Source organism: Equus asinus, chromosome 14 (assembly GCF_041296235.1).
Source record: "Equus asinus isolate D_3611 breed Donkey chromosome 14, EquAss-T2T_v2, whole genome shotgun sequence".
NCBI classification, from domain to species: Eukaryota; Metazoa; Chordata; class Mammalia; order Perissodactyla; family Equidae; genus Equus; species Equus asinus.
The window spans coordinates 30,682,940-30,696,439 of NC_091803.1; the positions used below are offsets into that span (position 1 = coordinate 30,682,940).

The following is a 13,500-nucleotide window of genomic DNA, read 5'->3' on the forward strand; positions in this document are numbered from 1 at the left end:
TTTTGCCTTTTCCAGAATTTCATATAAATAAAATCATACAGCATATAATCTTTTGTCTGACTTCTTTCAGTTAGCGTAATGCATTTGGCATTCCTTCATGTTGTGTCTATCAGTAGATCAGTCTTTTTTACTGACGTGTAGCATTCCACAGTGTAGATGAACCACAATTTGTTTACCTATTACCCAGTTGAAGGACATTGAGTTGTTTCCAGTTTTTTTGGTGATTATGAAGAAAGCTGCCATAAACAATTGTGTACGTGTTTTGTGTGAATGTAAGTTTTTGTTTCTCTTGGGCAAACAGCTAGCAGTGGGATTTCTGGATCATATGTCAAGCTCATATTTAACTTTATAAGAAGCTGCCGAACTATTTTCCAAAGCAGCTGTACCATTTTAATTCTTACCAGGAATGTATGAGAGTTTTGGGTGCTCCACAACCTTGTCAGCGTGTGGGATTGTCAGTTTTTATTTTAGTCATTCTAATAGTTATGTAGTGGTATCTCATTGTGGTTTTAATTTGGATTTTCCTAATGACCAGTAATGTTAAACATTTTTTTCATGTATTTATTTTCCATCTGTATATCTTCTTTGGTGGAATGTCTGTTCAAATATTTGCCCACTTTTTATTGGGTTGTCATCTTTTAATTGCTTTTGAGAGTTATTTATATATTCCACATGCGAGTCCTTTATCAAACAGGAATTTTGCAAATATTTTCTCCCAGTCTGTGGCTTACATTATTATTTTCTTAACAATGTCTTTCAAAGATCAGAAGTTTTTAATTTTTTTCAGATTTATTGAGGTATGATTGACAAAAATTGCATATATATTTTTAAGACATACAACATTATTAGTTAACAGTATTTTTTGGTGAGGAAGACTCGCCCTGAGCTAACATCTGTTGCCAATCTTCCTCTTTTTGTGCTTGAGGAAGATTAGCCCTGAGCTAACATCTTGTGCCAATCTTCCTCCACTTTATATGTGGAGGCTGACAGTAGTGTAGTTCCACACCTGGGATCCAAACCTGTGAACAGTGGGCTGCCAAAGTGGAGCACGCCGAACTTAACCACTGTGCCACAGGGCTGGCCCCTCCAACACTATTTTTTAAAGGTGTACAACAGGATGATTTAATACACATTGCAAAATAATTAGCAACCAAATTAATTAACGCATCCATCACCTCTCATAGTTACCTTTTTTGTGTGTGGTGAGAACACTCTGTGAGACCTACTCTCTTAGCAAATTTCAAGTATACAATACAGTGTTGTTAACTATAGTCACATTATACATTAGATCCCCAGAACTTAGTAGTCTTGGAGTTGGAAGTTTGTCCTCTCGGACCAACATCTCCCCATTTCCCCCACCCCTATCCCCTGGCAACCACTGTTCTGCTCTCTGCTTCTATGAGTTTGACATTTTGAGATTCCACCTATGAGATCATACAGTATTTATCTTTCTGTGTGTGGCTTACTTCACTGAGCATAATGTCCATGTTGTTGCAAATGGCAGGATTTCCTTCTTTTTTATGGCTGAATAATATTCCATTGTATATATATACCACAACTTCTTTATCCATTCATTCGTCAGTAAATACTTAGGTTGTTTCCATGTCTTTGCTATTGTTAATAATGCTGCTATGAACATTGGGGTGCAGATATCTCTTCGACACAGTGTTTTCATTTCCTTCAGATGTATTCCTGGAAGTGGAATTGCTGGATTATATGGTAGTTCTACTTTTAGTTTTTCGAAGAATCTCCATACTGTTTTCTATAGTGGCCGTATCAATTTACGTTCCAACCAACAGTGCACAAAGGTTCCCTTTGCTCCATATCCTCACCAGCATTTGTTCTCTGTTGTCTTTTTGATGATAGGCATTCTAATAGGCATCTTTTCTCAATCTTATTGGTTTCTGATCTTTATTATTTCCTCTTTCTGCTTGATTTGGTTTTAATTTGCTCTTCTTTTTCTAGTTTCTTAAGGTATAAGCACAGATTATTGACTTGAGACCCTTTCTTCTTTTCCAATGTAAGCATTTAATGCCGTAGATTTCATTCTATGCACTGCTTTTGCTGCATTCCACAAATTTTGATATGTGTCTTCATTTTTGTTCAATTTAAAATACTTTCTAATTTCCCTTATGACTTCCTCTTGACCCAAGAGTTATTTAAAAGTATGTTTTTAACTTCCAGATATGTGGGGATTTCCAAGGTATGTTGGTTGTTGGTTTCTAATTTAATACTATTGTAGTCAGAAGACATACTTTATATGATTTCTATTCTTTTACATGGTGTTGTTTCACTTATTGCCCAGGAGATAGTCTGTCTTGGTAAATGTTCCATGTGCACTTGGAAAGAATGTGTATTCTGCTGTTTTGGGGCAGAGTATTCTATAAATGTCAATTGGGTCAAGTTTTTTGATAGTATTATTAACTTCTTATATATACTTATCAATTTTTTGTCTACTTGTCCTATTGATTACTGAAAGAAGCAAAGTCTCCACCTATAATTGTGGATTGGTCTATTTCTCCATTCACTTCCATCAGTTTTTGCTTCATGCATTTTGAAGCTCTGTTGTTAGGTGCATACACATTTAGGATTGTTATATCTTGTTGGTAAATTGATCCATTTACCATTATGTGACCTCCCTCTTTATTTCTGGCAATATTCCTTCTTCTGAAGTGACTTTGACATTCATATAGCCAATCCAACTTTTCTTTGATTAGTGTTTGTATGTTATATTTTTTGATCCTTTTACTTTTAATATATCTATGTCTTCATATTTAAAGTGGGTCTTTTGTAAATATCATGTTGTTGGATCTTGCTTTTTAAAAATTTAATATAACAATTTCTGTCTTTTAATTGGTATGTTTAAATCATGTGTATTTAATGTAATATCGATATGATTGAATTTAAATCTATCATCTGGCTAGTTGTTTTCTACCTGTTTCACTTTGTCCTTATTATTTTATTTTATCTCCTCTATTGGCTTATTATTCATGCCTCATCTTAAAGAAATATATTTAATGGTTGCCCTAGAGTTTAAAATATATGTCTTTAATCACATTCTATCTTAAAATAATATTATACTTCTTCCCATATAGTATGAGAACCTTACAAAAATATATGCCCAATTCCTTCATCCCATCTCTTAGGCTGTTGTTGTCCTACATTTTATTTTTGCATATACTGTAATTACACAAGGCATTACTGCTATTTTTGCTTTAGATGGTCAGTTACCTTTTATTAAAAATTTTATTGAGATATTGTAGATTTACATGCTGTAGTAAGAAATAATACAGAGAGATCCATGTAATTGTTACCCAGTTTACCCTAATGGTAACATCTTGCAAACTATAATACAATATCACAACCAAGATCGACACTGATACAATCCACTGATCTTACTCAGATTTCCAGAGTTTGACTTGTATTTGTATGCATGTGTATGTTTAGTTCTATACAATTTTATCACATGTAGGTTCATGGATCCACCACCACAGTCAAGATACAGAACAGTTCCATCACCACCACAATTATTCACGTTGCCCTTTTATAACCACATTCATCTCTGTTCCTTTCCATGCCCCATCCCTAACCCCTTGCAACCAGTAATCTGTTCTCTATTTCTAAAATTTTATCATCTCAAAAAAATGTTACATAAACAGAGTCATACAGTATGTAGCCTTTTGTGACTGGCTTTTCTTCCCTCAGCATAATTTCCTGGAGTGCCATCCAAGCTGCTGTTTGTATCAATAGTTTGTTCATTTTTACTGCTGAGTTGTAGTCCATGGTTTATATTTATCACAGTTTGTTTAACCATTTACCTGTTGAAGGACATCTGAGCTATTGCAATTTTTGGCAAGTATGAATAAAGCTGCTATGAATAGTCATTTAGAGGTTTTTGTGTAAATGTAAGTTTTCATTTTTCTGGGATAAACGCCCAAGAGTACAAAAGCTGGGTTTCATGGTAACTGCATGTATAGTTTCATAAAAAACTGCAAAACTGTATTCCATCATGGCAGTACCACTTTACATTCCCACCAGAAATGTATTAGTGATCCTCAATTATCTTTTACAGTGATCAAAAATAATTTTTAAAAAGCCTTTTATATTTATCTTCGTTTTAATCAGTTCTAGAGACCTTAATTTCTTGGTAGAGATCTAAGTTTCCATCTGGTGACTTTCTTGAACATTTCATGTAATGGAGGTCTGTTGGTAACAAATTCTTTCTGCTTTTGTTTGTCTGAAAAGTCTTTATTTCACCTTGCTTTTTTCTTTTTTTCTGTTTTTTTTTTTTTTTTTTTTTTGCTGAGGAAGATTAGCCCTGAGCCAACATCTGCGCCAATCTTCCTTCACTTTAAATGTGGGTCACCACCACAGCATGGCTGATGAGTGGTGTAGCTCCACACCCAGGATCCAAACCTGTGAACCTAGGCCACTGAAATGGAGCATGCAGAACTCCACCACCATGCCACAGAGCCAGCCCCTTAATTTTTAAAGATATTTGCACTGTGTATAAAATTCTAGGTTAACAGGTTTTTTCTTTCAACATTTTAAAGATGTCATTTCATTGTCTTATGTCTTGCATAGTCTCTGACGAAGAGTCTGCTGTTGTTAATTCTGATTTTCGTTCCTCTATATAAGGTGTCTTATTTCTCTGTCTGCCTTCAATAGTTTATCTTTATCTTTGGTTTTCATCAGTTTGAATTTGATGCATCCAGGCGTTTTCTGTTTTTTATGTTTATTTCAATATTTATCTTGGTTCTCTGAGCTATTTGGATCTTGAACTTCTTGTTTTGATGTTTTTCATTATTTTTTCTTTTTTTTTGAGGAGGCTTAGCCCTGAGCTAACATCTGCTGCCAATCCTCCTCTTTTTGCTGAGGAAGACTGGCCCTGAGCTAACATCTGTGCCCATCTTCCTCTACTTTATATGTGGGACACCTGCCACAGCATGGCTTGACAAGTGGTGCATAGGGCTGCACCCGGGATCCAAACTGGGGAACTCCGAGCCATTGAAGCAGAATGTGCAAACTTAACTGCTGCACCACCAGGCCGGCCCTCATTCTTTTTTAAAATCCTGGCTATCATCTCTTCAAATATCTCATCTGACCTGTTCTAAATCCTCCTCCTCCACTTTCTTCTTCTTCTTTTGGCATTCCATTAAAATGTGTGTTTGTCTGATATTGTTGCAAAGCCCTCAGATGCTCTGCTATTTTTTCTCTCTCTTTATGTTTCAGCTTGAGTAATTTTTCTTGACTTATTTTCAAGTTCACTGATTCTTTCCTCAAAGGATACTCTGCCCATTAAGTTTGCACAAATCCAAACTTCTTCATAATCTGTAGCTCCCCTTTCAGAACAGAGTGTGAATTTATGATTAATTGGCCTCTCTGGAAGATAATGCAGTCACCATCTCCAACCCTATCTTTCCACATCTCCAGGCCCTGAGAGGAGAACTGTGCTGATTTCAGAGAAAGTGACATGAAAGCAAATTCAGGAAATATACAATTTTGTACTCTCTTACCGCAACACCCTGGCTTGAATCAGAAAACTGAGAAAGTGAATCAGGTCAACCCCATCTACACCCTTTATGCTTATTGAACATGCCCACCCACAGACCAACTAGTGGCAACTCAGGGAGTACTCTTTCTATATACACCCAGTGGCATGCTGGAGTCTGCTCACACTGGCTGGTGAGAGCCGTTGTTAACTTTTCAGGAATTTCTCAAGCTGGTTTTTAAACACAGTCATTATTTAAAAATAATATCTAGAAGTTTATAATTAAATTATTTTTAAAACAAAAGTGATAAATACTCAAAACATTACTTTCTAATTACTACATTTTACTCTTCTTTATGCTCTTCATGTTATTAATATCTGTTGTATCTGTATGCTGATACAACATACGTATATGATGTATGATATTTATTTTGTTTTCTAATTTTATAACGGTATGCTACTGAGCATCTCTTCCCAAATCTGTGTTCAGTGATACCACATCTGTAGCTTGAAATTAACCATGGTGGATGTACTTATACCATAGAAATCAGTATAAATTATTGCTTTGTTTTGTTGATTGTCTAGACCAGGAGTCAGCAAACATTTTCTGTAAAAAGCCAGATAATATTTTAGGCTTTGTGAGCCACACAGAGTTTCTGTTGCACAGTCTTCTTTCTTTGTTTGTTTTCACAAGCCTTTAAAAGTCTAAAAATTATTCTTAGATCTCAGACTGTACAAAAACAGGCCACAGATTGGATTTGGCCCCTGGGCTAAAGCTGAATTCCTATTTCTTCACAACCAGAGCCCTACAACTGAGGCGGTCAGCCACAGAAATCCGGGTTATATGAGTTCTCTTATCCTGGTCCCTGAATTTCCCAAATCTGACCACTATTAATCACAGGAGAGTCTACAGATGATGTTGATGCAGTCGTACTCAATGAAAAGGAAAAAAAAGGCTATCTTATTAATAAAATCAGTCAAAGAATCAATAGGAAGCTTAAAAACATAAAAAGAAGTGGCATACACAGACAGGTGAGCTCCCAGAAGTCCAAAGCAACTCACGCAGCATCCAAGGGTGGAGAGTGGCAGGCTGTGTCCCGGTCTAGAAAACTACGTGGAAACAACCAACAGACAGGCCTTACCTCATAACTTTCTTATTACAGAGTCAAAAAGCCTAAAACATGATGGGTTTTTTGTTTTGTTTGTTTTGTTTTCTAAACAAATTAGTGGTTCTAAAGAACAGTTTTGCCTTCTGGTATAATGTAAACTCTGTAAGAAGAGACAAACGACTGACATTTTGTCTGCATCTCATGACAGCCGGCATTGACCTTAAAGAGCCTCTGCATAGCCTGTCTTGTTCCTCCTTGAGAATGGGCTCCCAACCAGAATCGGAATCATGGCAATGCCCAGCAGGACCAGGCAAGTCAAATTAAACACAGCATCATAAAGACCGAAGTTGTACTAGGGAAAAAAAAGATTTAAGACATAGTTTCTCCAGTGGTTTCTTTTCTTATCAGCTTAAAGCTATATGACAAAAGGTTTCAGAAAAGTTTTGCTATCTATTGAACCCATTTAAAAAGTAACAAAGTTTATCAAATAATTTTGATTCTTTCATATAATTGAATAATTGAATAATCCCCACCTTTCAGGTTCTCATGCTAGAGGAGGCTGATATGTAAACCCATGATCACAAGGCCCCGTGAGAAGAGCTACGGCTACAGAGAAGGACCACGTGCAGAGCCCAGGAGGACGGGGGCTGCTCATCTACACACTCATAATACTCTAGTCTTGAAATGACCCTCCAACGGATTTTAAACAGTGATGGGAGTTGAGCATTCACTTTTATTACTGAATTTACTTCTATTCAACACAATTAGAGGTTTTGAGAGGAAACCAGGGTTAATAATAATATTTACAAGTGACATGGCCTGGTTTTCCACCAAGAACTTCCATTAAGCCCAAAGGTTCCTATGGCTCTTGATTATAGTCCAGATGGATCATATTTGTTCATGTAAATCATTTGCAGTAAAAGGGGGCCGCTGATTCTTCAGGGGCTGATTATCTAGTCTGCAGCTTCTTTTTGGTTACCTGGGCTATCTAAAATAGCACCTCATTAATTCAGCCAAGTAGAAATAAGTGAAAAGATCAAACTCACGATACAAGAAGAGGAGGAAGTTTGTTTACATTTTCATACTAAAACCAGTTGCTATTACCAGAACCTATGTATCATTCATTCATCTAAAAAAAAAATAGGCACTGTGTGATTACCAATGTGTTAGGCCCTGCGCCAAGTATGAGGTACTCAATGGTAGGCAAAACTGATAGAGGTCCTACCCTCATGGAGCTTACCTCCTAGTGCAGGAGAGAGGTCTTAACCAAATAATCACACATAAGACTGATTTACATAGGATGACATAAGATGACTGTGAAAAGAGCTGTGATGGAAAAGCACAAGATATTAGATGCAGCACATAGCCAGAGAGTCTGGCCTACTCTTGCCAAGTGAGCCCAGAGAAGGCTCCTCTGGAAAGTACTATTTGAGCTAAGTTCTGAAGGATAAGTAGGTGTTAATTAGAAGGCCTCTGCCTAAAATCATGTGCAAAACCTCCAACCCGCAAGGAAATGTCCTTGGTGCTCTGGATCAGATTGCATTTGTTAGCTATGGCCATCCCTCTTGACTGCTCCACAAGTCCACCCTTCACCTCAAGTCCTACTGGGTCCAAGAAGTGACTGATTCTGACTTACCCACCCTTTGCTGTTCTGCGGCTACTTTCTGGGTTCTGAGACAACCATAGAGTCTTGGATCATAGGCTGGACCATGCAATACATACTGACCGTAGCCTCTAGAAGTAACAGAGGTGCCAAGGGTGGTGTTGGGATGTGGCTTACACTTCTGCCTCACTCAAACTATCTATAGAAAAATCTCATTTCTGGGGCTACGGGGTGTTTTGTCTTCCCAGCATTCCGTCCTTTAAGAAAATCCTCTCCCCTCTTGCAAAGTAAGCCTGTCTCAGTCCTAAAGATCCAGTGGAGGCTGACTCCCTTACGCCCACACCCAAGGTGACACACGCCCAGACCTGTTCAAAGGACTCCAGCCCAGGCTACAGGGATGGGCACATGACTCACGCAGAGCATTTCAGGGTCCACCTGGGGACTTTTGCTATGCCACTGGGATGAATGTACATGCTTCCTCTAGGATCTTAGGCTGTTAGGCCCATGTGAACTTGGAGTTTTCTTGCCACCATGTGGTAAAAGCTTGCACTCAATACAGAGGGAAGTCAGGGACAGAGAACCAGGTTCCCGACATCAATTGAGTACCTACCTGGATCCAGCTCTGCCTGAATGTTCAGTTATATGAGCTGGTAAAGTCCTTTTTTGTTTAAACCCTGCTTTGCATTTCTGTCACTTGCAGCCAAAGTGGCCTGAATAATGTACCTTTCCCGTTGGCACTTACGTCCAAATTACCATAAATTGGCTGCTTCTGACCACTATAGGGAAAGGATTCAGTGATTTCTAAATGGCCACTCTTAACAAGGACACAAGAAGTTTGAAACAGCTGAGCACAGATTTCGAAAATGAGAAGACAAGGTCATGACTGCACTTTTGAACTTGATGTTATAGGTGCGCATGAGCATGAGACTTCTCTCGCCACCTTTGACTCTCACTGATTGGAACCACAAGACAGACCAGATGGGACAACTGGGCCAACAATGGGTGCAAGATGCCAATGAGGCAATGGAAACCCAAGTTCCACTTTGAAGCAGCCTAAATCACACATTTCTCAAATACAAAGAAGAAAGGAAGTGGCCTCATCAAGACCTTTAAAGGGGGAAAAACCCACAGAGCCACGGCCGTGAGCTGTGAGTCACAGGATTACTAGAGGATGTGCTCAGAAGCCCAGGGTTTTATGAAAAGACTGGTTTCTGCTTGGCCAAGGCACCTCCGTGCTTTTTATCTGAGTGTTTGGTTAGCAGCAGGAGCCCATTATCCTCCGGCACTCTCGAGTTCTAACAGATTCCAGTTTCAGAAACATCAAGAAATTGGATTCCAGCTGCCAGGGGTTCTCTCTGGGAGATTTTCGATCTCCAAGACAGAATTGTCTGTTTCTCTTTATTCCGTGGTGAGAGGGGGCATGGGGAACACCTGTGACAATCTGCAGAGGCAAAGCCTCGTGTCAGCACGCTGAAAACCCTGCAGAGAGAAAGCCTTAGGCTGGAAGTTCAAGGGCAGGCAGGGGAATGAACATTTAAATGAATAAAGCAATTTGATAACGACCATGTTGTGGGCTCAGAACCAAGGCTTTCAGGCTTACGTTGTTATTACTGAAACTGTAACCATTTTAATGGCTTCGTACTCTCCACAGCCAACATCCTTTCCCTACCACTTCATGGAATTACTGGATGCTCTTCAAAAATTTCCTTGATTTTTCTGTGCCTTTCTTAAGATTTTTCCTTTCTCTTAAGATGTTATTCTAATCTGGGAGAGATGCCCATGATGTAGAGAATTTCTTCTCTTCTCTCACATTACAACCACCCTACTGGGATGTGGAGGAACCTATTGACCAGTTGGGTCTTTATACTTTCAGAATGTCAATTCTAACCTCAACAGCATATGAATGAACCTCTGGCAGAAAAATAATTCCTAAGCCCTGCTTATAATTTCACTCAACAAATATTTATCACACACTTACTGTTTTCCATGCTTGTGATTTAGGGTAAATAAACCAATAATAATCCTTACCCTTAAGAAAGGTTACATTCTAGTGGAGGCAAAGACAATGGGCAAATACATTTAATTTTAACTTGTAATGATAACAATTGCACCTCTGCTTATGGAAAAATTTTTGCATCCAATTTTCTCTTACAATGCTCTAATTTCAAAAGAAAAAATATCTACCTACAGGTTCTAATATTCTAAAATATTAGTGGCTGGTGTCTGTTTCCCCATTTTCTTGCCTTAGATTACACCTGTTAAACCATTTGTAGATTCAGCTCTATGAGGCCAAGAGGGCCACATAAATCATCCTCATCTCACTTCTAATCCTATCATACCTAGGATCTTGCACATCACAAAACTAAAGCAAAGTCTGGCTCCTTTCCACTCTCCTCTTTCGCTATCACTGTAAGCTCAAAAAAGTATAAAGTTAATAAAGTTGCTTCCTGATAGAATCCGTGGAATATGTTTCTGGTCATTAGTATAAAAATAGACAATCTTATCAAAGGAGTTGCTGCCAAAATCAGTAGCAATGAGCGTTCCTGCAGAGAAAAGAGGAGCTCAGGATGGAAAAGCCCAAAGAAGCCAAAATAGACCGTGGTACAGTCTCTTGAATTAGAGTCAGGAAAACTTCAGTGCACCTCAAGAACAGAGAGGAAATTTCTCCTTGCCAGGGTCAGCCTGATGAATCCCTCGTAAGAGTAACGATAGCACAACATATATTGCCTGTTTGGTACTTTGTCGTTGCTACTAATTTTCACAGTCACCTGAAGAAGACACCAAGGCTTCATTACGCTCCCCAAAGTTCCACTGCTAGTAAGTTTGGAGCTGAACTTTTTACCTAGATCTGAGCTAAAAAAAAAAAAATCTCTCTAGGAAAAAATGGTATTTATAATATAAGTTTATCAGAAGGAAAACAAAAGCTCATTTTCTAAGAAGAAAGTCATGTACTCTCTGTGGAAATGAATTCAGAAACTCTCACAGAAAGGCAATGGCCTACAACAAACATCAAGAACACAAATAGCTTGATAGATGACATTGCTGATGTGGAAATGTGACGATTTAACTCCCGATATACCTGTTTTTCTTTGCCAGAGGTTGGGGCCTATTGCTAATGTTTCCTATAAAGACTAAATGGAAAAAAGTAAGAGCATAATACTTCTCCCAAGTCCCCCCACCACCAATGTTGATTATCTCCTCCTTTAGACATAATCTTGTCCTCAGGCAGTCCCTTTGCAATGAAACATTATGATTCTTATTTACAGAGAAAGAGAAGTGAGCTACGGGGAAGAAATCAACAATGTCATTGATAATTCTGTGGTAAAACACAGGGTATATATTATTGTAGTCCTAAGAACTTCTGGATAGAATTCCGTACACAAAGTTTCACATCATAGCCCGATTTCTGATACACTATTATTAAACTGATTTAGACTCAAGCATTATCTTTTGGCCAGATGTTCTTAATTTAAAATGCTACAGATGCTCACATTAATTACAGCTGGCAAATGGACTTATTATAAGAACACTGTTAAAGACTAACTGATCATCCCAATATTCCTTCTAGCAACCCCAACAAATGTTTATGCTTATATGTACACAGTTATTGAAGCTGTAATATTTCAAATATGTTTTTAATCCTATCTTCCCAAATAGACAGTGATGGGTGAAAGGAAAACCGCATCTCACCAAAGTACAAAATTTGAGGCTCTGAACACATGCAGTGTTCTAACTGTCAACTATTTCTGGCTCTTCCAGTGGTCCTATAGGAGGCTGCATGAGCTCTTCACAGGAGGGCTTCTTTATTTTCATTTTCAAGATTCTATGCTTCAGTCACCTCATAGATCAAGAACATGTAAAAACAACAATAAAGAAATTTACAATAAGCATTTCAGGACTACAGCAGAATCAACAGTTTGGTGTAGAATTGATACTTAGAAAGAACAAAATCCACGAGCACCAAGTATAATGCATAAGACTAGCCCATTTCTAGTCCAGGTAACGTAATCATTAACACTGAATAAAACCACCTATTAAGTCCTACTGAAACAGAAGTCATTAAGCAAACAGGAGCGATGCCTGCCTGAGAATTTCCAGGCTGTTGCTCTGGTAAGTCTCTGTGGAAAGCACTTGTTTTTCTAAAAAAAAGTTTTAAAATTGATTTTAATGATTAGCTACATACAATTAAACACCAAGAATATTTTCATTACTTAAAAGACAAAGCCTTGGGGCTATTTTGTGTCAATTATTCACCCTGAAGCAACTCATGATGGATCTGCGTCTTTGCTGGAGTTCAAGACAGCATTGTTTACTATGTCATCAAAAGTCACTTTCTAAACTTTTGTTGCAAGTATAATTTTGGAAGTATCTATTGTGAGGCTTTCAGACAAAAGAGAAGAAAAAGGAAAGCTGCATATATAATATTTAAAAACACACTTACTTAGCAGATTGGTCCAGAAGACTATTTTTTTTTTTATTGAGTTATTGATAGGTTACAATCTTGTGAAATTTCAATTGTACATTAATGTTTGTCAGTCATGTTGTAGGTGCACCACTTCACCCTTTGTGCCCACCCCCCACCCCACCTTTCCCCGGGTATCCACTAAACTGTTCTTGGTCCATAGTTTTAAATTCCTCATATGAGTGGAGTCATACACAGATTATCTTTCTCTTGCTGGCTTATTTCACTTAACATAATTCTCTCAAGGTCCATCCATGTTACTGCAAATGGAATGATTTTGTTCTGTTTTGCAGCTGAGTAGTATTCCATTGTATATATGTACCACATCTTCTTTATCCATTCGTCTGTTGCTGGGCACTTAGGTTGCTTCCACGTCTTGGCTATTGTAAACAGTGCTGCAATAAACATTGGGGTGCACAGGACTTTTGGGATTGCTGACATCAGGCTCTTTGGATAAATACCCAGTAGTGGGATGGCTGGATCGTATGATAGTTCTATTTTTAGTTTTTTGTGGAATCTCCATACTGTTTTCCATAGTGGCTGCACCAGTTTGCATTCCCACCAGCAGTGTATGAGGGTTCCTTTTTCTCCACAACCTCTCCAACATTTGTTGCTATTAGTTTTAGATATTTTTGTCATTCTAACGGGTGTAAGGTGATATCTTAGTGTAGTTTTGATTTGCATTTCCCTGATGATCAGCGATGATGAGCATCTTTTCACGTGCCTATTGGCCATCAGTATATCTTCTTTGGAGAAATGTCTGTTCATGTCTCCAGCCCATTTTTTGATTGGGTTGTTTGATGTTTTGTGATTGAGTTGTGAGAGTTCTTTATAT

The 13,500-nt window shown here is 38.1% G+C and overlaps 1 protein-coding gene across 1 annotated transcript in view; it reads right to left on the reverse strand.

Moving 5' to 3' along the window:
* LOC106846160 (collagen alpha-2(I) chain-like) overlaps positions 1–13,500 on the reverse strand; it is a 75,634-nt gene that overhangs the window by 2,798 nt on the left and 59,336 nt on the right. The gene's annotated exons all lie outside the window — the stretch shown is intronic.